Source organism: Salvia splendens, unplaced genomic scaffold (assembly GCF_004379255.2).
Source record: "Salvia splendens isolate huo1 unplaced genomic scaffold, SspV2 ctg868, whole genome shotgun sequence".
Lineage (NCBI taxonomy): Eukaryota > Viridiplantae > Streptophyta > Magnoliopsida > Lamiales > Lamiaceae > Salvia > Salvia splendens.
In genome coordinates, this window is record NW_024599551.1 from 13,446 (window position 1) to 37,656 (window position 24,211).

The 24,211-nt window shown below is 35.3% G+C and overlaps 2 pseudogenes; one reads left to right on the forward strand and one right to left on the reverse strand.

Moving 5' to 3' along the window:
• Positions 1-9,132: 9,132 nt before the first annotated feature.
• Positions 9,133-13,385, reverse strand: LOC121791659 (annotated as a pseudogene).
• A 566-nt stretch (positions 13,386-13,951) lies between these two features.
• Positions 13,952-23,256, forward strand: LOC121791660 (annotated as a pseudogene).
• The last annotated feature ends 955 nt before the right edge of the window (positions 23,257-24,211 follow it).

Consider the following 24,211-nt stretch of genomic DNA (forward strand, 5'->3'; position numbering starts at 1 on the left):
TTGCTGGTCATGGGGGTTGCATCTTCTTTGGGGATTCCTTGCTCTCTTGCTGGTACATCAACATCGACAGTTCTGGAGTTTGTAGAGCAGATTTGGCCACCCCCTGCTAGGCGGAATCCTCTGTTTCCCCTGTTTCTGACTTGCCATTCTGCTGGGTCAGGTAGTCGTCTTCCTTATTTCCTGAATTGGGAGCTTCATCATTGGAATTCCTTGGAGGTCCCTTGTACTCTCTTCTTGACCTACGAAACTAAAACTTGAAATTCTTAAGCAAACTGGTCAAGCGAATGTAAGATCCAAATGATTTTTTTTTTCATTTATAAACTTCTTTCCTAGATTTACTTAGAATTTTGAAAATATTTTTGGGATTAAATTTTTTTCTTTGTTTGGATTTTAATAAGAAATTTCAGAAAAAACATATTCACACTATGTACAACTTTTGCTAAAGTATTCTTGGGAGTATACTGGTTCAGTCCAAAAATTTTCAAATTCCTTCCTATCTACCTGACCAAACAGATTCCCGAAGAGTATTTAGCAAACTGACCTGCTAGGCAATAAAAAGGTGCATGCGTAGTGGAGTTTCTTCCATTACGCGTAACTCCGAATTATCCCTAAATTTATTTATTTATTATTTTTTTGAAAATAAATTTTTTTTAAACAAACTTAATTAGAAAAAGGGATTTATAAAAAAACTAAAAATATTTTTGCAATTTTCTAATTTTTTTAATTTTTAAAATTTTTTAATTAATTTTTTAATTAATTTTTTTATTTTTAAATGTTTTGGATTTTTTCTTAGAAAACTATTTACAAGAATTAAAAGTCGACTAAAAGTATTTACAAAATGAGCTTCTAAAGTATCCAAGGATCATATATGCAACCATTAATCATAAAATTGAAAGAACAAGAAAACTCCATGGCCTCATAGGCATTCTTTCAGCCACATGTAATCGGAGAGCTTTCCTTCTCCACTTCAGCCTTGATTTTTTCAACCTTGGAAAAGATGTCATGCCTGGACAAAAGAAAACGATAAAAAAACAGAAAATTAAAAAAGCCGAAAGCTATTTACAGTGTCATAGAAACAAAATCAAGTAGATAACGCCATAGTCCCCGACAACGGCGCCATTTGAAGAGAGGATTTTTGCACGTGTGTCGTGTGCACGTGTTCCCCCCTTTCAACAAGATTTATAATTTTCCCACTAATGCAACGAATATTACAAAGTATAAGCGGCAAGAGCGGGGTCGAACCATAGAGACTAGGGACCTACTCGAGATTGTTCCTACGACACAATCGGAAAATTGATCGGCTGCTGCCACGCATTCATTAAGGGCTGAGTTTTAACTACTAGACCTGGGAATTTAAACCTAATCTATTCTATCTACTGGATCCAGAGAACTGAAGATGCTTCAAATGTAATTGCAATCATGATTTGAAACTGAAAATTAACTTTAGATCATTCACCAAATTTCTTGGGTAAAGCAAATAAGTTTCCTAAAACAGCCAGACAGCAGAGCATAAGAAAAGCAACATAGTAGATTTCCCTAAATAGCTACTAACAAGAAAGCTGCAACTAACAAACTAAAGCAGATCTGATTCTAACCACCAGCAAACTCCATCTTCGTCATGAATCCAACGGGAAATACAAAACAAAACAGAGCGTTAAACACCATGAAAACAGAGCAATCTCAGATCTAAATTTAAACATGAAATTAAAGCCTAAACTAACAGATCTAAGTTACTGGGTCTAGCAGAAAGCGGAATAAACACAGATTAACCTTGCATGCATCACCTAAACTAACAAATCTCAGAAATCGAGCACATGAACAACGAGATCTTAACCTCTACACTACTGGGAATCATGTAAACATCATGGATCTAAATATCTAAGCCACCAATTGCGAAAAGCATCCAAGAAACATGAGTAAATAACATCATCAACATGAAAATAAACACCAATGCTTCATAAAACCAGAAATAGGTCGAGATCCAAAGGCGGAGTCGTCAATTCCTCCAATGAAACTCGAGATCTAACTACATCGTCTCAAAAGCGGTAAAGAAAGCAAGGATCCAACGTCGGAGTCGTCAATTCCCCCGTCGAAACCATTGAACTAAGCTAAGAAATCAACAACTAAACTAAACTAAGCTAAGAAAGCGGTGGCGTTAAGCGCCTATGAGAGTTTCCTACCTAAACTACGAGAATGGTAGCGTTAAGCGCTACTGAGAACTTCCTACCTAACTACCATAGCGTTAAGCCCTCTTTCTTCATTCATGTTGGTCCCTTTATATAGGGAGGCTTCAAGCTCGAATCCCTAGGGTATGCTCTTCATGATTTGACGTTTGTACCCTTAAAATAGGATCTTTTAAATCTGTTCATTTCTTCACTTTTTCTGCTCCATTTTCCCCGCCCCGGGTAATTTATGTGCATTCCTGGGTCCGATAGATTTTTCATACACCTGCTCTCCTGATAATTCTCCTTGACCTAGCGGATTTTTGACACTTTTTACTCCCTTTCTGCTCATTTTGCATCTGCTCGGTCAATTTGCAGCATCTACTTGACCCAGCAAATATCTGCACACTTAATCTCAAATTTGCGCATTATCTCCCCGAAAAAGCATGTAATATCACCAAAAACCAATGCATGAAACGAGCCTTATCAGCTTTGGACTAGTTATTGTCATTCTCAACCTAAATAGATGTTGATAGTCAATCATGAACAGTTGCTAGAGTCGATCTGAAGTCACTTCCTAGTTTGGATGATCGGTACAATTGGAGTGTAATGTATCACCAAATATATCACGTTGAGGTATGTACTTTTTGCTATGTAAACCAACTATGAGATCTCAATAATTACTTATTTCTAAATATATAAAAGTAACATTGACACACGCTACTTTGGGTTGTCAATACGTGAGGATTTTCCATAACCTAATCTAATACTATCTTGGATACCAGTGACTAAGACTATCTCCAAGGGTACACTAAAACCTAAAATGAGATACGTAATTATCTCCAAAACCAATCCCATTTTTCGGTTTTTGGGAAAAAAAATACCTATCTTTAGGTTTACACTAAACCCAAACCCAAAAGTTTTTCAAATTTTATGAGTAAAAAAACATAAAATAGAGAATATTCTTTTAAGTTTGATTAGTGTAAATGTTTGGAGTAAAATCATATTTGATGTGACATTTACACTAAAACGGGTTTGAGTTTAGTGTAAATAGTTGGAGATGCTCTAACATACCAAAATAGTTTACATGTAACAAGCAATAACCTTCGTAGGATTTATACAAGAATCTCATTCCTACATCATATTTAACTCAAACATGCGTTTCCTTATCATGTGTCTAAGTAAACATGCGTTTCACAAATACGTGTTAAGGTAACGACGTGTTAACCCCTTGCGTGTCTAGACTAAGATGCGTTGAAACACGCTTTTTGCAAATACATTTTAAGTTAACAACGCATTATCCTTACCCAACCCTATTTGATTGTTTCAATTATTCAGAAACACGAATTAGATATCTCAATTATCAGAAACACGAAATAGGTCTCGCGGTTTCAAATATCAAAAGACTCACATTAGTTTCTCGCGTGTCTGATTTGAATACAGAAGCCCCACTTTTTCTCTCCTTCCCTGCGCGTATTCAGTCACTCTTCCCTTGTGCGAACCAACAGGCGAAATCGCTCAAAATCGATGACAATTTGACTTCTAGCTGCTCCCATTCCTATTTTAAGTGTATTAGGTAAAATTTCACCTCTAATTTTGATTATTATTGGAATTTTGTTGGATATTGATTTGGGGTTTATAATTTGTCGGTTTATAGAATTAGGTTGATGTAGTGTTAAATGTTGTTGACAAACTTGCTCTAATCCATAAAAGAATGTTGAACTTTGTTGAATTTTGAATTTGGTATTGAATTTTGTTGAATTTGGTATTAAACTTTGTTGATAAACTTGCTCTAATCATAAAAGAATATTGAACTTTGTTGAATATTGAATTTTATTGAATTTGGTATTTGTTACTCTTGAATGACAATGGAACAATAAAACAAAATATAGTAATAGATGAAAAGATATCAATTGGAAAACCTTCAGACTCAATCTTTATTTAGTACTCTATGAAGATTGAAGATTACAAGAGAAAATGAAGAACAATCTATCAAGACCCAAAACCACAAGATGAATCTGTGCACTCGAATTGAACTCTCAAGGAACAACTCTCAATGAATGAATTTTTCTCTCTTCTTCTCCCGTTCTGTTTTGCAGCTTCTCGTTTATAGCTAGCTATTTGAATGCTTGAGATCAATCCGATCTCTCCAGCTCAATCTCAGCCACCCAGCCCGATCAGTCACTCATAACTAATATGAACGTTGGAGCTAACATCTAAAACAACTCATCAACTGCCTTAACTCTCTCTTGGAGCTGACTCAATGAGCTTGAGCCATTTTAAAAGCTATAAACCTTTCGGTGTTGAATTTTGTTGAATTTGGTATTGAACTTTGTTGAATGTTGAATTTTGTTGATTTTTGTTGACAAATTTGCTCTTTTTAGAATTAATTTGCTAGTTATAGTTGAATTTGCTGTTGAACTTTGGTAAAATGAGGCTACTAATGTTCCTTATGCGGACTTGCTTATTTCATTTTTCATGTCTTTCTCAATTTTCTAATTTGACAAATTTGGGCTTTTAATCGAAATTAGTGTCAACTGTTGTCAAACACATTGGATGGATAAAGCATAGAAATCTTTTCTCTTTCAACTTTGAGTAGAGTTTATGGATTATAATCGATATATGTTTTTGTTAAATGTTTATTTCATTAGGATGTCACATAATGGACTGGAAGATCCACCTGCTTTGCTGTGGCAGAATGGTCACATATCTCTTCGAGCATTTGAAGGCGAGGAAATAACTCCTTTCACCATTCGTCGCTATAAGGACCATTTTTGGGATATAGATAATCTTCACCAGTTCATGATTGATTGGGTCCAAAGATTTGGTTTTGGGGGAGTTTATCAGTGTCGGAGGCCTTTGGCTGTAGATCATGCTCTGATAACAACATTGATTGAACGTTGGAGGTCCGAAACACATATCTTCCATCTACCTATAGGAGAAACCACTATTACATTGCAAGACGTACAAGTGTTATGTGGTCTACCTGCACATGGATTACCTTTCACAGGAAATAGTTGTAGTAAACAAGGGTGGCAGGATCTATGTGATGAACTTTTGGGATTCTCTTCACATCAATGTGAGATGAAGGAAAACGGGTTACATGTATCGGCCCTAGTACATAAGATGGTGTTGGAATCTTTACAGGATGGTCTACACCCTGAAGTCTACATTCAACGGGCACATATGATTGTGCTTATACTATTAGGAGCGTTGATATTACCTGATGGATCGAGGTGTAAAGTACCTTTGATTTGGTTGACCGTGCTTCAGAATGTTGGAGATGTCCCTAGGTATAGTTGGCCAAATGTTACACTTGCTACATTGTACCATAATCTTTGCTAGGCTTCCATGGGTAGGAAGAAAGATATTGGAGGCCCAACGGTACTTCTACAGCTGTGGGTGTGGGAGAGAATGCCCACTCTTAGACCCGACTTTGTGCTGAATGCATACAGAAAACACTCCATGTGTAGCAATGTAAGCTTAATGTGTAAATATTTTGGTGTTTTCAATGGCAAAATATTAAAATTTTATTTTTTTCATATTGTAGGTGGTCTAGCTCATACCAGATTAACAACGTGCCCAAATTTTCTGTTATACATTATCACGAATATCATCATATCTCCAACATGACCGGGTAAAACAAATAACACTTTTATATATCGCGAAAAGTCATCATATCTAGTAATTTATGTCTCCAACGTGAGTAGGTAAAATAAATAAGACCTTTACATATATGTGTTTATCTAGTAATTTAATGGATAAATTGTTATAGTTTATTTGGATGTTGTACACTGGACGCCAATTACCAGACATCTGTAACAACATCGACAAAACTTGAAGATCAATGACATATATGGCGTGTTGGGCTATTGTCGAGGCACATGAGCCTGAGAGTGTTATGCGACAGTTTGGTGGGACTCCTTTCATTCCAAAAATGCGTGACTGGGGATTCAATGATTTCATTTTAATACAAATCGCCGAGGGAAATCCAAAAAGAATTGACAATTAGAGAATATGAATTATATTCAACAATGGGAGAGAAGGTTGGACATTGTGTACTTGGAACCTCTCATAAGTGATCATGAGCTGGTGGACAGAACTCGGTGTACATGGAGTGGTATAATAAGATAACGATTACATACATCACTCGGCCCGGCAGTCGCCCAAATGTGGGGATGAACACTGGTGCATCATCATCAACAATAGCTGTAAGTATTGTTTTATATAATTATTTTATCATTGTATTTATTTATGTCATTAACAATGCACATTTTTTTGTGACAGTTTGAGACATTGGGATATGTGTATCACTTGACGTGCGATGTGGGCGAGAATAACTCCCTATCAGTATTACATGATATTAGGAAGCTTGTTCATAACTGCTTTGTTGAATGCGGCGAGAGTGAGCGTACAGTCTTGCCTGCTAGACAACGTACAGATGTAGATATGTCCTAGGGTTTCAGACCAATAGGTCGTGGTGGCGGTTAGAAAGGTGTCTAAATTGGCGGACATTGTAATTTTATGCCATTCCAAGATGTCCCAGGACATACCAAAGTCATCACATGGCGCATCTGAAGAAAATAGGAATTGGGTTGACGACATGGATATCCACGACAAGGACATACTAGAGTTCTAAGAAACCATTTTTGGTTGTTTCTCTTTTATAGAGACATCCTTGAATATTTTTTGTTTCACTTTCAATGTGGGACAAAATATGTTGAAGTATTTTCTTTTATAACTACATGTTTAGATCATTCATTCATCTTTTTCCAATGTGGGATATAAAACTTTCTTTTGTTTTCTACTTTTCTTTATTTTTTACTACATTTTATTATTCACTAACTTTATCTTTATTTTTGTTATGATTCTTTTTCTAAGACAAATTTATAGATAATAATAGCATCAACTAGAATAGTTTAATTAAATTTGAATGTTGCATGTTGTAATAATTTGTATATTTATAGAATGTGAACGTGTTCAAATAATTGGATTTAAATGTAAGTATGTTGCTAATTTTTCTCAATATATTGATTAAAATGTGAAAAAACAACAATTAATATAATTGGTATAATAATGATAAAAATAGATAACTAAAGAATGATTTGTTTAGTTGTATAATATAGTTTATATATTTATATATTAGTAGTAGACTAATAGTATGATTTTGTATAATAGTTGTTATTCTAATAGATGTAGTATAATTTATATAAATAAAATTATTATTTATGAATATATTCTTGATAGATAAGAATAAACAATTATTGAGTAATATGATTTGTATATAGATAAATAATTATTCATATTATAGTTATCACTAGATTAATACAATTTGTATAATAATTATTCTCTTAATGTGTATAATGATATTTATTAGTTAACATACACATAAACTTATACACAAACAAATCGATAATGATAAAGAATAATACTTTATGTAATTATATTTGTTGTTAAGTTGTAATAATAGAAGATAGTTAAGATATAAACTAATATAAACAAAGATGATGAAGATGTATCATGTAGTTATAAATAAGGAGTTTTATCCCACATTGAAAGAAAAAGCAACACATCCAAGAAGAAAATTGAGAGAAAGAAAACCTTACTCCCTCTATCTCAAAAAATAGTGACATTTGAGACGGTACGTAAATTAATGCATAATTGATAAAGTAAACATGAGTAGAAGGGTAGTTAAAGTGTGATCCATATTTTTATTAGTATTTATTGGTGGGCCATAATTGTATAAATTGTAAATAAATTGATGTATATAGGTAATGAATTAGGAAGAATTTTCAATAGATGGAAATTAGCTATTTTTATGGAACGGATGAAAAAGAAATATAATCCTATTTTTATAGGACGGATGGTGTATAAGATATCAGATAAAGAAATCTGGGTTGCATATGCAGGAAAAAAAAACTAGGTATATGGGTGCGAGAGGGAGAGGGTATTGTGGGGGTAGATTTTAACCTATTTTTCAAAAGTAAAGTGACATCTTTTTGATTGGTGTAGTGCTACGCTAACACTATGTTAGCTTTAATTTAGGCAAAGATTCTAATTGCAAAGAGATCACAACAATGTCCAGACTCATGTATTTTTTGACAATTTGGCAACTTTTAAAATTTTTGTGCAAAATCAAAATTTGTAGCTAGGGTTGGAAAATTTGAGCCACAAATACACATAATCCTTATAGAGCTTTCATCGTTATCTGAAGATATATTTGACACAATTACAACAAAAATGATGTGTTGTTTCTATCAACCATATATATGCACATGTAAGTAAACTACGAAGCTCACTCTTTAACTACTTCAGCTAATCCTCTTCGATATTTATAAATACAAAAAATTGCAAAATATGATTTTGAAGCGTGTCAGATCATATACTATCAAGGTGTAGTTGTTGAAGACCATAATATTATTTCTTATTTAAGGTGTATAAGCTGATTAACAAGGACTTGTTTAGTAAGCAATATGGGGTGCGCCCCACACTCCTAGTGACACTGTTGTTAACAAATACTCACTCCGTTCCACAAGAATATGCACTTTCTAATTTTGAAAAGTCTTTTCTCTCTAATAAGGTGGGACTCATTCCCCATTAACAATACTTTAATTACTTTTTTTCTCTACCTCTCTTACTTTATCAATTTTACATTATAACCCATGCTGGACCAAAGTGCATATTCTTGCTGAACCAAAGTGCATATTCTTTGGGGACAGTAGGAGTACTAACTACAATTCAGGCCTTACGCCACCAAGAGACAAAATCTTTTCTAGCACAAGTCTAAGGAATCAAGGTTCTATGTTTGCTCTTGAAATAAAAACCAGCTTCTCCCATTGCCTCTATTCACCAAGATAAAACAACTCTTCAGCTAAACAAGAAACTCAACTGTCAAAGAGCTGCTTCATCCTAACTACTTGGGCCAAAAACGCCACCCTTAAACTCATCCATTTATAGCTTGGGGCATAAATGAAGGTTGGATTAGTTCTACTACTCCACATTGTTAGGATATAACAAAATCATCCTCATAAAGAATGAATAGAAACACAGCTGGCTCATTAACGAGGCCATGTAACAACAGATCATTTGATTTGCTGACAAAAAAAAAAAAATGGTTCGAAAAGCCCCTAACATCAATAGGATCAATAAACCTCTCTTTTCCAATCTCTTACCTAAAACCCAGAATTACATAGTTGCATTGCAAACAGTGGATTTTTGGATTACAGAGGCATTCCTATGAAGACTGGAAGCAACAGAGATGTTACCCACGAGGGAGAAAAAATGCTGCATTCTAGTGGTGACATGAATGCATGACAAACATTTATACTTACCTAGACAGAGTGCTCCGAGTGCAACATGTGCATCCAACCAACAATTATAGCCTGAAAATTATGGAAGCGGTAATTCAGCTTATGATTGCATTTTAAGCAAAAATAAAGACACCAATTTACAAAATCTTCATCTGGCACTGTGACAGCAACCTGTAACTATACTATATTCACATGATTCTTCCTATCCATACCCTAAAAACCTATAGTTCTATGCCGAAAAATTATTATATTTGCTTTGGAGTGCTGTTCTCTGATTCATAACAAGGCAATTTGGTTGCAAGAAATTCACTCTGTTGTGAACCTCACCTAAACTGTCACAAATGACACAAGGGGATTTAAAGGTTGTCGACTCACCAATTTCCATTTTCCCAAAAAAATTCAGTATCGATTATAAGCTTTCCCAAAGTCACCACGCCTGCGACGCTGGAAATCGTCATAATTGTCATGTGACCTATTAGAAGGATAACACTCCATAGCATTTGGAAACCTGCCCCTTGAGTGCATACTACCAGGTCCAGAGTGATAAAGATTTTCGGAACCGTCAAAGTCTGGGTAAGTCGGTTGCTTATAACCAGCAAAACCAGATTCAGGAATGTGTTGACATGCTTGTTGCCTCCTCTGTTCATGTAACTGAAGAAACTCTTCCCACATATTCACATGTTCACTCTTTAGTGTAGCTACTTTTCTCATGAAATTCTCCCTCATCTCTGTAACAGCCTAATATTGGAGACAGGGGGAAAATTGAACAGAGATTAATTACTACTTTGCTAATAGCCTAAAACATAAAAGTGGACTGGCCCAAAATGAATATAGCAACACCATTACATATCAGAATTCATGTGTTTGGAAAAATATAATATTTAATTAATATTATAGCTTAAGCGCACTCAGGCTATGCAATATGCACAAAATTAAGCTTGAAATGACTTCATTTACAACTCTAGAAGCATAACAAACCTCACGATGCTTGAAATTTTCAACATCTTCTTCTTTGTCCCGAAGTTTAGCAAGTTCCATAGCCTCCCTTTTATACTGCAACTCCAAATCCTCCAGTGTCTGGAGAAAGGAAGGGCATTCAAACTTACTTTCCGGCTGCATAGCAGATCCACCTCTGTCAGCACTCCATCCATCTGCCCTGAAGCTGCTTCTATTCTGAGAATGGCCTTCATATGAGTTAAAGGAGTTTTCTGCGTAAGGACGGACTGGAGACTTGGAATGGCTTGACTGACCTCTACCTCCATCAATACCATAAGCTTCACCAAAGGAAAGTATTGTTTAGCACTTCCTTTCAAGATGTTTAACAATTCTTGCAGCTTTATCATGACACTATCTTAAATCCTCTTATTGAACCCATCTGGGGCAAGCAAGACTTGGGAGTCTTTGAAAAAAAAAAGTCAATTGGGAGACCATCCTTTTTCAATTCAGAACCACCATGTAAGTAATATCAGAATCGAACATAACGCTTGGGCCTAAGAACTTACCTCTTGCTGCAAAAAAGATTATAAAAACAAGCAATATTACTGAAAGCGATGGACCAGACAAATATGAAGCTTATATGATGTAAGGCACTAACATATCCAAATTCCACCTACCATGGGGAGAGACACTTGAGAGTTTTTGAAGATCTTCTCGCACACGATTTTCCTCACTTTTCTCTTGTCTGCCATACCTATGAGAAATATGTGCAGCACGGTGGGGGCTGGAATTGGACTTTGGGATCCAGATCGTCCTAGTCGAGAGATAACAGGACTTCTACGTTCATATGATCTGGACTGTGAAATTGGGGAGCTCGACGAACCTTTGCGCTCGCCCTCCTCAACATATTTATGAACACCCTTATTATCACCCTCTTCTCTAATCTTATGAACAGCATCAACACCTTTCTTCAAGATCAACCTGTCCTTGCCACTGACAATTATGAATTTCTCGTTGATTTTTATTGTGCATCCAATATCTTTCTCAATTTTGTTTACTACATCTTCCGAGAACAAGCCTTCACGTGAGGATCTCTTGCAGGTACCCTTTCAAAGAAGTCTTGCGACTTGCGATTAGCTCCAAGAGTAGACGGGCAACCCTAAAACACTATTTATTAGAAACTGTAATAATGAAATGAGAGTGGTTTCAATACATAAGTAAAGTAGAACAAGAATTCATGTGAAGGATCATGTAAGAGCTATTTTTGGTAACATCACGTCCAACTGGTTGAATCCTGAAAAAGATTCAGTTAGGATTTGAAAGATTAAGGAAGTCCATTTTAGATTATATAAATTGGAGAAAAATCGGCAGAATATGTTAAAGTAAGATCTGCATTTGTAATTTGAAAAAGGTTAAGTAATAGATAACCTAACACCTAGACACTCAATTATCTTCACACCTAGACACTCAATTATTTTCTTTCACAAATCCAAGACTATGGGAACAACTCAGAGCAAGACAATAGAATTTGAGAAAGCCAAAAAAATAAGAAAACTCAAGCAGCATATACATTAATCGTTATTAGTGCACGGAAGAAGTTCTTTCATAGGTAGTAAACTCAAAGAGTTTCATATAGAACAATATATAATATCAATGAATCAAGATGTCAAAATGTGCACAGGTATTGAAGGGGCCAAAAGAATAACTCCTCTCTCTCTTACTCTCATACATACACATGGACAAAGCTGCAATCAATTAATATTAGTACACGAAAAGCACCTGAGTAAAGTGACCAGATTCACCACATAGTTTGCAAATCATTTCTTCTTCTTTCCTCTTCTTCCAATTCCTCTCTGTAGCCTTAGATTTGGCTTCCCAAACTTTTGCTTCGCGGCTAGTAAAATCTGTTGGGACAGCATTAGGATCACGAGTTTGCTCCTCTTTGTCAGAACCTGCATGTGACCTTTTGCTTGTTTTTTCTGGTTCATTTGGTATATTAGAAACCACGGGGCCAGTGTATGCCTTGTAAATTTCATTAAATTCGTCATCAACCTCCGACTCTTCTCTGCTTCCCATGCCAGAAAACTGGACCAACTGGTTGGATCTGCTTTGATTTACTGACGGGACAAAATAAAAACAAAAATTGACAAGTAACTAAAGGCAAATAATCACAATCTACAGAAGTTTAGTTTTCAAGTTTAAATGCGTTTTTTAGTTAGAGTACTAACTGCCCCCAATTAAAACACATATACAAGAAATTATAGATATCCTTATATGTGCTTAGAATTGGATATGCACTCATACCTAATCATCGATGTATATCTCACTTAATCATATTGTATTCCAATCAAAATAATAGAGGCTAAAATACAAGAAGCAGTTAAACTTCTAATTGACAGAACTCGTTGCAAGACCACACAGCCATTCCGGCATTGTGACAATGGAACCATAAATGCATCTAAATGGCAGCAATGTGGACAATTGGAGTTGCAACACAGAGTTAACCTCAAAATCAATCCATTGACCGATCAAATTTGGATCGTGGCTCGTTTCCAATAAAAATAATGCGGATTGAAAACATTTTCTAAATGTGGGGATAAAATGGGCGAAAGTAGGGTTTATGCACGTGAGATAATCAACAAAATCGTACAGACTTTCAACTTGCAAGCAAATTTAGGATACATCATGTTTGATTACGTGAAAATTGAAAAACATTAAAGCAAAAGCTCTCCGCCATTTCAAAACTTGAGAACACCTCGAATTCAGGCCTGACAGTTCACTCAAAACCGTGAATGGGAAGGGAAATTTTACATGAAACAACAGAAAGAAGAAACTGGGATTGTTACCTCGAGAGAAAGAGAGAGGGAGCGGCGAGCAGTAGAGTGAGTGAGAGAAGATGGCAAAACAGCTAGGGCGGCTCGATAGTTCTTTCTACGTTGCACTTTGCAGCTTTCCTATTTCTCTTTGGCACCACTTCATTCCCATTTTATTCAATACTAATATTTTTTTTTATAAATTAACCAATTTGGGCTAGTAATATATTTTGTCTTTATTTATGACTTGTTTACTAGGCAAATTAGATAATCTTTAAATATTTATTTGATTGAAGTACTTAAATATTTTATTAACTTATAATATTTAAAAATTATTATTTCGTACTGCAATTAGTATGTCTTATTATGTATGGATAATTCTTTGGTAGGCATGCATATGCTACCAAGTTGAATAATTCTTTATTGTAATGATTTATGTTTGATATTTCTTATAAAAATGCCTTATTTATTTAATTATCATTTATTCAAATTTTGTTCGATCAATTTTTACTAGTCCGATTATTCAACATAATTATAACTAGTCATTATTTGCTGGGTTTTATTTTTTTTAATTAAAGCCCAATATCACTCTTTCCCCACCATGTGGGCGTGGCCCCACACATTGACTACCCAACTTCTCTTTCTGGCTCTGATATTCTATAAAATTCTGCTTTCCAATCAACCAATTTTAGATGTAAATCTTTGGTGAAACTATTTAATTAACCTTTAATAAATCTTAATTTGAGCATAAGATGAAAAGAATTGAGGTTTGAGTGCCGGACATTGAGATCAGTTATCAAAATTGACAAGAGCCCTAGAATTCTTCATCATCATCATCATCATCATCATCATCATCACGGTAATTCTCTTCCATTCTCTAAGGGTTGAGGTTTCGTGTGCATTGAGATCAGCAATATAAGGTCTACAAAGTGGAAGTGGAGGAGGACGAGGAGGGCGATCGGGGAGACTAAAAGCCCCGGACATTGAGATCAGTAATCAGTAATGGAAGGTTTGCAAGGTGGTGGTGGAGGAGGATCCGAGAGAGAAAAACCGAACTCATCATCGACCTCTGCTCCTGTATCTGCTGTTGCTACTTTCTGGAAAGGTACTCTTCACATATAATCCATTGTAACCTAAATTTGTTTCATAACTATCTTCTTCAGTTCGTACTATTAACTTGGATTGTTCTCCCTTTCCTAGTTGTAGCTAGTGATAATGTACCAAAATGCGTAAACCTGAGAAGACTCTTCAATCTGATACAGTTCCTAATTCATACTTACCTTTTCTCAAACAATTACCCTTGAATTCTCACTAATTCACATTTCTCTATTTCTTAATGTTGTTGATCTCCTGTGTGGTTAAGGCTCTGTGATGATTATGGGAACAAGTATCTACTTTGATTATCTGAGGGCACTTTCATAAAGATATTTGGTGTGTGATTATTTTAATTTCAACAAGCCCTTTTGATCCTTCCAGATTTTGATTTGGAGAAAGAAAGGACTATCCTGGATGAACAGGGGATTAGAATTGCAGAGAATCAGGAGAACAGTCAGAAGAATCGTAGGAAGCTTGCAGAGAGCACTAGAGGTATTCTCTTCCACTTTTATCATGTTTTGCTTTCTCATGCTGCCTCCATGTTTTGCCTAGACATATGCTGTGCTTTTAGTGATCACCTGTCCTGATCGAGATCATGGACACATTTTACAGTACTGTTTGTCACCATCTGAAAGTTAACTTGTAACAGACTTCAAGAAGGCTTCAAATGAAGAGAAGTTGACATTGTTCAACTCTTTACTTAAGGGTTATCAAGAAGAGGTTGATAAACTTACCAAGAGAGCAAAATTTGGGGAAAATGCCTTTCTCAACATTTACCAGAAACTTTACGAAGCTCCGGATCCTTGCCCAGTTCTAAACTCAGTTGCAGTAAGTACCTATGAAACAGTTCTTTTGATTTACTCCTATTTCGGGGGATTGAGTAACACTAATGCTTTATCCTAAGTTCCTAACCCAAACATGTGGTAAACATTGTTTGTATCATGAAATAATAAAAATTAGTATGTGCTAAGTAATTACTCATGATATTGATATTTGAAATTTCGAAACATGGTGACACAGAAATCATTTTCTTAGTTTTTCTGATGGGATCATTTAATTAGTTTGAATCCGTATTCTTTGGTCCAAATTGGCCCATTAAGTTCAAGTGGAATTGATTAGTAATTTACATATAAAACTTCGAGTTTTGAGACTTAACATGCCTGCATGCTTCACATGAATTCTCTATATTTTAAGTTGGGTTAAATCAGGCAGTCCATGTGTATTCAACGCTACCATCCACATCTATGTGTGATGTTGCTATGAAAAACCTCATTGGTTATTAATTAATCTAAATTGTATCTATTTTGACACCTTCTCTTCTTCTTCTTATACAGGAGAAGGATGCCAAGTTGTTTGAACTGGAGTCTGAAAACAGAAAGATGAAGGTTGAGCTTGAGGAATTCCGCACTGAATCAACTCACCTGAAAAACCAACAAGCAACAATAAGAAGACTTGAAGAGCGCACCCGTCAGTTAGAACAACAGGTCACTATATATGTTTAACATTAAGTATGCTCTTTGATGTTAGCAATAGTGCGTACTTGCACATCATTTTTTCGCGCTGCAGTAGTTGGGTCGCTTTGGACACGTGGAAGTTACCAACTTACCCGCCGTGTTGCTCATGAATTACACTATTCATTCTACAAGGAAAATAAGCTACTATTGTAATTGTTGAGAAGTTCTAATCTAACAAAGAAATGATGTTTAAGTCATAGATAATAATAGGACTTTTCATTTAAGCTTGACGTAGAAAGGCTTAGACATATGAAAGATATGTGCATTCATTTTATCTGAAGGGACTTAAAATTTTCTATCTCAAGAAAGCATTTTGTGAGGGGTTACCAAAGAACAATTGTGGCTGAAAACCTCCAACTCCCCCCCCCCCATGTAGATGGAGGAATACTCTTATAAGACCTCTTTTTCCAATCATTTGTGGTATGGACTTTAGTGGCATCCGTCAATATTGTCTGTTATCCAGAAAAGCTTGCAGCTGTTTAGTTTTTTTTGAGTGACTAGCATGCACTTTTTTTTTATTATTTCCTCATTTCATTTAAGCTTATCTCTCTTGATCTTGAAGATGGAGGAAAAAGTGAAAGAAATTGTTGAGATTAAGCAACGAAATTTGGCCGAAGAGAATCAGAAAACCATGGAAGTTCTAAAAGAAAGGTACTATATGTTCTATGAGCTCCATAGCTGACTTTTAGTTGCCGTGTCTTAGCATAAGGTCTGAACATAGTGGTTATATTTCTTACAAAAAAGTGGTAAAAGAAATATCACGCCGTATTGAGGATAATCTTTATTGGCAACCTTTCAGTTATTATACATTCCCATAGGTTGAATGCCATTTGTTGTGATAATTCAGGGAGCGAATGTTACAAGATCAACTGCGCCAAGCTCAAGAAAGTGTATCTACTATGCGGAAACTTCATGAATTTGCTCAGAGCCAGTTGTTTGAACTTCGTGCCCAATCAGGTCAGAATGGTTATAAGATTTCTGCCTTCTTTTTACTCTTTAATGTTACATCCACATACTAATAAGCAGCTAAGAATCTGTTTATTATGTTACTGAACCAATATATACATTTGCACTTAGAGTAACTCTAGTATTTGTTTAATCACAGATGAGGATAGAGCTACGAAACAATCAGAAGTTAATCTTTTGATGGATGAAGTTGAAGAAGCTCAGACACGTCTTTTAAGCCTTGAGAGAGAAAAGGTGAGCCTACATTCTTATGTTGTGAAAAGCTTTCGCTTTTCAAATTTTTTGAGCCATCTGGCAGACAATGTCATTACTAATGAATAGTTTGTCCTATATCTTGTAACTTCAGAGGTGACCTTTACTAGTATACCACTTTGTGTGACAATAAGATAAGATTACTGGGAATGTTTTAGATGGCACTCTGTTTGAGCTGAGAAGCAATTTTACTATACATAAGATCACATGGAAAATTTTACATATCTTCAGAGTTCTATCATTGAAAATGGTGGTGATTATTGGTGTGGCATAGTGCTGGGTATTATTTGTGTATGCCTAGATAATGAATCAAGAAAATTCAATAGAGGTTTCCGTTGATCTTTCTAACTTTCAAATGTGGACAGTGCTAATTGATAGCTCCTGTTGCATTGTTAACAGGGGCTTCTGCGCTCTCAGTTACAATCAGCTAATGAAGAGAGCGGGCATAAGAGAAGGTATGTTTTTGGTGTAATGGATACATAAATAATTTTCTCGTTTATAGTATTTTTTGTCTTTCCCTCTGCAAGTCAGAAGTCATCAAATTACAAAAAAATTGTGCTTCCATCTTTTGTATTTCTTTAAGTTTGACTTCTTTTAGTGGTAAGGAATGAGTAACATGCCAAATATACATCAAACCGCTGGACCTAAAACTTTTGTGTAATCATATCTGAAGATGGATGATAGAATCTTTTGTGAAATATCTGCAGTAATTGGCATTGCGGCTTTTGAGCATGTAACTGATGGGGACTGGTCATGATATAAGGAAAATATGATGTTTCTTAAAAAAATTAAAGGCATCCTTATCCTATTTGTATTTTTTTGTTTCTTTTAGGGGAATGGCATGCTTTTCTTTGGAACTGATGCCTGAGGGAATTAAAGAATTAAATCGTCTGAGATAGGCATTTTGTCATATACCCTCTAGCTCGAACTACATGGTTAGATGGGTCAATTTTATATATTTTTGTCTAATTAAAGGTAAAAGTTGGTAACACTATTCGTATCAACCTATGCCTGAAAAATTGATAGTGATCACCCATATCACTATGAACGGGAGGGAGCTTGTTAATTGCTGGCTTGATTTTGTTTCTTCTCATTTTCTGCTTCATTAGTTGTCATGCTATGTAAGTTTCCTTTCTACTCTGGCCTCTAGGACTTGTAGGTGCCTTTTTTCTGTCATGTATTTTCTTTCCTTTGATCTGGTTATTGTGCTGCAGTGATAGTTCAAATGCAAACACCGTACTTGAGAATTCTCTTAGTGCAAAGGAAAAGATAATCTCTGAACTGAATACAGAACTGCACAATATTGAGACAACACTATCAAATGAGCGAGAATATAATTTGAATGAGCTGAAGAAGTTGAAGGCTTTGCTCAATGAAAAGGTGATTACAACTGCATTTATTTTTATGACATGTTTTTTACTATTTTAAGAGGGCTGTTTTTGAATGGGTGCAAAGAGGCAGATGAAAGTGGAGGCTAGAAATATCAAATAACCAATTATGTATTGAATCTCACTTAGCTCCTAGGCAAGCAGGAAATGTTCTTGTACCTGACTATTTGCTAGCAGGTCAGTTTTTTGGTATGAATCATGCATAAGCCAGGGTCTGATAAATTCTCATGCAGTTGCATTATTTGCGTACTAGTTAGGGTGTAAGATATAAGCCATGACCAGTATTAAAATTAATATAATTGTCACTAATCTTATTTGACAGTAGAGGAGATAATGTTTTCAGTCCTGCTATCTACAACCTTGTTTGAGTCCAATTATATTCCTGTTATGGTCTATCTCTGCTTTAGGACTAATATTGTCATTAACAATCCTGCCCTCATTTTCTTTGCGAAATTCGAGTATTCTCCAATTACTTACGAGTTTTCTGCTTTACAGTTTCGTTCTTCCATCTGTCTTTGCAAAACGCTTCAAGTTATTTTTCCTAGACGCATCTTTAGTTTGTATTCATCTATCTCTTATTTGTAACACATTCTCAGGAACTCGAGCTTGAGGAGTTGAAAAAGGAGATTCAGACGCGACCAACTGAAAAACTAGTTGAGGATTTGCGCAAGAAAGTAAAAATTTTGCAGGTGATGTGAACACGACCACTATGGAGGAATCTAACATTAGCTTCTTGTGCTTTGACTGGGTAAATGAGGGTACATAGATGAAGTCTGAAAGGTCCTTAGGCTGGGAGTGATTAACATTTAACTATTAACATGAAGAACAAATTTTGTAAACCTAAAACCTGAATTTATATGTGAACCATGATAGTCTGAAAAGTTTTTTTTTATCAAGGTGTATAACAAGCATCCAATTTTTGGCTTCTCAAAATGTAGCATGTGAATATCTTTCTCGGACTTCTCTACTTATTTTCTACAGAACGTCATGGCTGAGACCTAGTGAACAATAACTTTTGGTATTGTCTAAACATTTTATTGAAATTAAATGGGTAACCCTAATTATTAGCTTAGTTAAATAAATTCTTATACCTACTATTTTGTATAGAATATTGTTTTGGAAATATGACCAAGGTTACTCTATTTATTTGGAGTTGTCCGATCATTGTTACATTCTTAGGCTGTTGGTTATAATTCAATTGAAGCTGAGGATTGGGAAACAGCTACTAGCGGTGAAGAGATGAGCAAATTGGAGTCATTACTTCTGGACAAGAATCGAAAAATGGAGCACGAACTGACTCAATATAAGGTACATCTGAGTCTGAGGACGTAATACTTGTTACAATGGCCCTGGCATGCTAACTATGAGATGAAGTTTCCAGGAGAAACAGATAATATGAAATTGAGGCTATTAGATCATTTTCATAAAGAAGTTGCAATATTTATAACCAGACTGGATGGTCCTGTTCAACTAGGAGCCATCAATTGGTACATTTCTACTGTCTAAAAAATAGAAACCATTTTTCAGCTTGTTACAAGCCAAATAATTCAGTCAAAACCAGTTTGATTTTTTGTTATATTCAGGGAGTATATGTAAGCTGTTAAATATTAAATTCTACAGGTATTTTCTCTGGGCTATCTATCATTCTTCCACCAACATTTTGAAACTTATTTAATTAATTTTTCTTTTAATATTTGAGACTAATAAGAACAAACGAAATACAATTAATTTTCACTTCACCAAATGGATTGCTGACGTGACTGCTAACAAATAAAATTGCTCAGTCTCAGTATGAAAAAGTTGGCTTAACGGTCTCCTTACTCTTAGGTCAAAATTGCTGAAAAGTCCTCTCTCCTGGAAGCAGCTGAAACTAAGATTAAAGACCTATCAACACAGATTGATGAACAGCAAAGGCTTATACAAAAACTTGAAGATGATATACTAAAGGTTAGTTATTTTTCTCAGTTCTTCTCGTAGACTTGCACCACTGGTAATTACAACTATATGTTTGATGATAATTCCCAATTGAAGTATGAAGCCTCCACTGGGTGTTGCTTATCTAGGGGTTGGGATTGTGTTGCCAGTGTTTTAATGATTTCTTATACCATAGTGATGGCATTAATAGTTCACCACCACCAAGTATTCTGATTAACTCCTTTAAATGCAGGGTTGCAGTTCCAATGATAAAAGAGCGGTTTTCTTCAATGACTGGGACCTGTCGGAATCTGGAGGGACGAATCAAGTCGAGGTGAGTTGTGATATTCTAGTTCCTTCTGCATAACTGCATATGATTCGGATGATTGACATCAAGGCCTCCAATATATCTACTACTTTGTGTCCTCACTTGTCAGAGCTTTTTCTGGATGGGAGCTAATATTGTTTCTAATCGAGTCTATGAAATTTGGGTTCTTTGTTGCATTCTACATATTTAATGAGCACTAGAGAACCAGAAAAAAACATATGCTGTTGTTGTAACTTGTAATTACGAAGTCAATTTTGGTACGCTAAGGAACATTTTTTCCTTCTTAGAAAGTTGAAGAGTTGATCATTATTAAATGTGCTGGCACTTGGTTCTGAGGTACATAGATTTTAACATTTGGCATAAGTGGATAGACAATAATTATCCTAAAAGGGTGATGGAGGGTTTTAATAATAGTTTTCAAACTGAAGTTCTTTCTCACTTTCTTAGCTGCAAGAGCTCCATTTAGTAGAGATATGTGTGTATCTTGTTTAAAGTGGACACATGATCATGATTTAGAGTAAGAAGCATGTAAAATCTTGGATTGCTGTCGCATCAAGTGGCTTATGTACATATGTGACCTTTTGTTCAACTTTTTGCTGCTAAATGCTTCCTGGGACAGAATGCAGAACAAAGGCGTGCTCCTGCTGATTTAGACCAAAGCTCTATGCTTAAGGTGATATGCAACCAGCGTGATCGATTTCGGGCACGTTTGCGGGAGACTGAAGAGGTCTACATTCCTCTGAACATTTTATTTGTACATGGGCTGGAACATGTTTCTGGTACTCTTTCAGTTTTCCTTTCTGCTGTTCAAATTGTTAACTTAATTTGGTCTTCAGGAAATAAGAATACTGAATGAGAAGATTGGAATCCTTACCACCGAGCTTGAGAAAACAAAGGCAGATAATGTCAAACTCTACGGGAAAATACGTTATGTTCAGGATTATAATTCTGAGAAAGTTGTGTCTAGAGGATCAAAGAAGGTGCTGACATTAAGATACTACATTATATTTCAAGCCAAATATACATATCTTAAATAATCTGTGTACTTAATACTTATTTTCAGTATGCTGAAGATCTGGAGAGTGGTTTAGTTCTGATGTTGAATCAAAGTATAAAAAGATATATGAGGACGATATTAATCCATTTGCAGCATTTTCAAAAAAGGTGGGTCATCTTTGTCTATAATTCCTGCTTATGGTTGCTGCAAAGACTTTATTTTTTTTTGTTTTCTGTTGGCATAATAAAATCAAACCTATAGCTATGAGTTACAATATGTGTTTTCTGTACCCTTTTTTAATATATATTCTAGCTGATTTTCTTTTATACTTTTCATGATAATGCAAAACAGGAAAGAGATCAAAGGTACAAGGAACTAGGATTGAGAGATAAAATTACCCTCAGCAGTGGGCGGTTTCTTCTTGGGAACAAGTATGCTTCCCTATCTTTTTGATATAAGAATAATGTAACTCTGGTTACACATTCTGTTTCTCATGTGTATTCTGGTGTTACCTTACTCCATTGCCTTGCTCAATTTATAGACATCGCTGCTTGCTGTTTCAGATGCAAACTGAAACACTGACTGCCATGGTGATTGTAGCTGTGCATAAATTTTTCTTCATTTTATTTTTGAGGATAATATTTGACAAAAATAACTTAGAAAATAATGTTTTCAGTGGAAAGAGAAATTGGTACTTCTGGAGTTTAGCTATTATATTATTACTAATATTATAACATTATATTATTATCATTTAAAAATAATTCCCGGGAATTAAAGTTTTTTGCCACTCAAACTACGGTTGTTTCTGGTTTTTGTTCACCAAAACAGAGGAAAAATATTTGTTTTCCCCAGAAGTGCAACAAACATAGATAGCCAAGGTTCTTTTTATAAATTTTGTTGTTGTTCAGCTTTAATAAAGGTTCTTCCCTTCTGATTTTTCCTCTACAATATTAAACCACAGGACTTTGCAACCTTCTCCAACATAATCTGTCTATCTCCAGCACTGGACATTAGTCCAACCCGAGAATTTGCCACATGTTTTCTAAGAAATATAATGCATCATTAGTCCAATAGTATTCCTGATACACCTGTTGACCGAGGTCATGAGCTGTGACTCGAACATCACCTTATCCCAACTGACATGAGATCTTGCAGGTATGCAAGAACCTTTGCATTTTTCTATACGATAGGATTGCACATATTGGTATTCACCTGCCTCTACAGGATGTCTGCCTTAAGCTACCTTAGGTAACGTATAACTTATCCTTTCAGATCGAAACTTCTTCTCGGTTTCTTTGATTTTGAGAGATGATATTAATTTCTCTTCAATGTTCACTGCAGCCACGGACCTGAAGAAACCTTAACCGCAGAAAACGTCGTCAATCTTCCACATCCTCAATGACCTGGACTATTTTGTTGCTTTATGGTTTATTCTTCTCTTTTGATATCCTGAAAATCCTTTTGCATACTTAGGTAGCATGGTGCCTGTAAAGAAGTTTGAATTGAATATATCAAGTCATGTGTAATGTCTTGTATAAATATGGGTGGTGCACGTCTTGTCAGAGAGAACATTATTGTTAATAGCGTTGACTCCACAAGGCGAGCTCATATAAACTCTCTTAAATAAATACTACACTCTATCCCACGTTAAGTGTCACATTTAATGTGGGCACAAGTTTTAAGAAATGTAAAGAAAGGTTTTAAGAAATGTAAAAAAAGTGAGTTAAATAAGTTAGTAAATTATGAGTCTCACTTATATATATTAGTTTTATAATAAAATGTGAGTAGAATTGGTTGGTGGAATGTGGAGTCTACTTACCATTTATACTAAAAGTGAAATATGACTCTTATTGTAAAACAGACCGAAATGACAAAATGTGACACTTATTGTGAGACGAAGGGAGTATTTAATTTGTACTATGGCAACAACTCGATATTACTGTAAATTATTTTCCAAATGGATTAAATTGTTGTAAAAAAAACCCAAGGAGTGTGGTCGACTGGCATGAGATTAGTCCATCTATAACCAAATGGTTAGGGGATCGATCCCTGCCTTTGGGTATGAAGCTAGGTCTGTTGGTGGATACCCTTGGTAATTATATATATAAAAAAGTTATTGTAAAAACCAATCTTTTAAGAACCAGATTGGTAAGTGAACGAACTAATGCAGTTATGGGTTTATGGTTCAATTGGTCCAACCGATTAAACAATTGATTAAATAAAATATTTAATAAAAACATGTGAAGTCGCGAGTTTAGAGTAGCGTGTGTTTATATGTTGTGAGGTCGAGACACCAAGTCCTATGAATCCACTAGATCACTTGGTCTAGGAATTCAATGTAACTAATACTCTGTCGTTGTACACACAAAAATCCCCTTCAAAGATCCCTCAACCGAATACTATAAATTAGTATAGAGAAGCAGGGGTCGCTCCCACGAATATGGGCACGTAAGAGAGCATTTAGAGACTCTTGACTAAGCGGTTGCTTGCCACGCAAACAGGGTTGAGGTATAACTACTACTAGACCTAGGCAGGA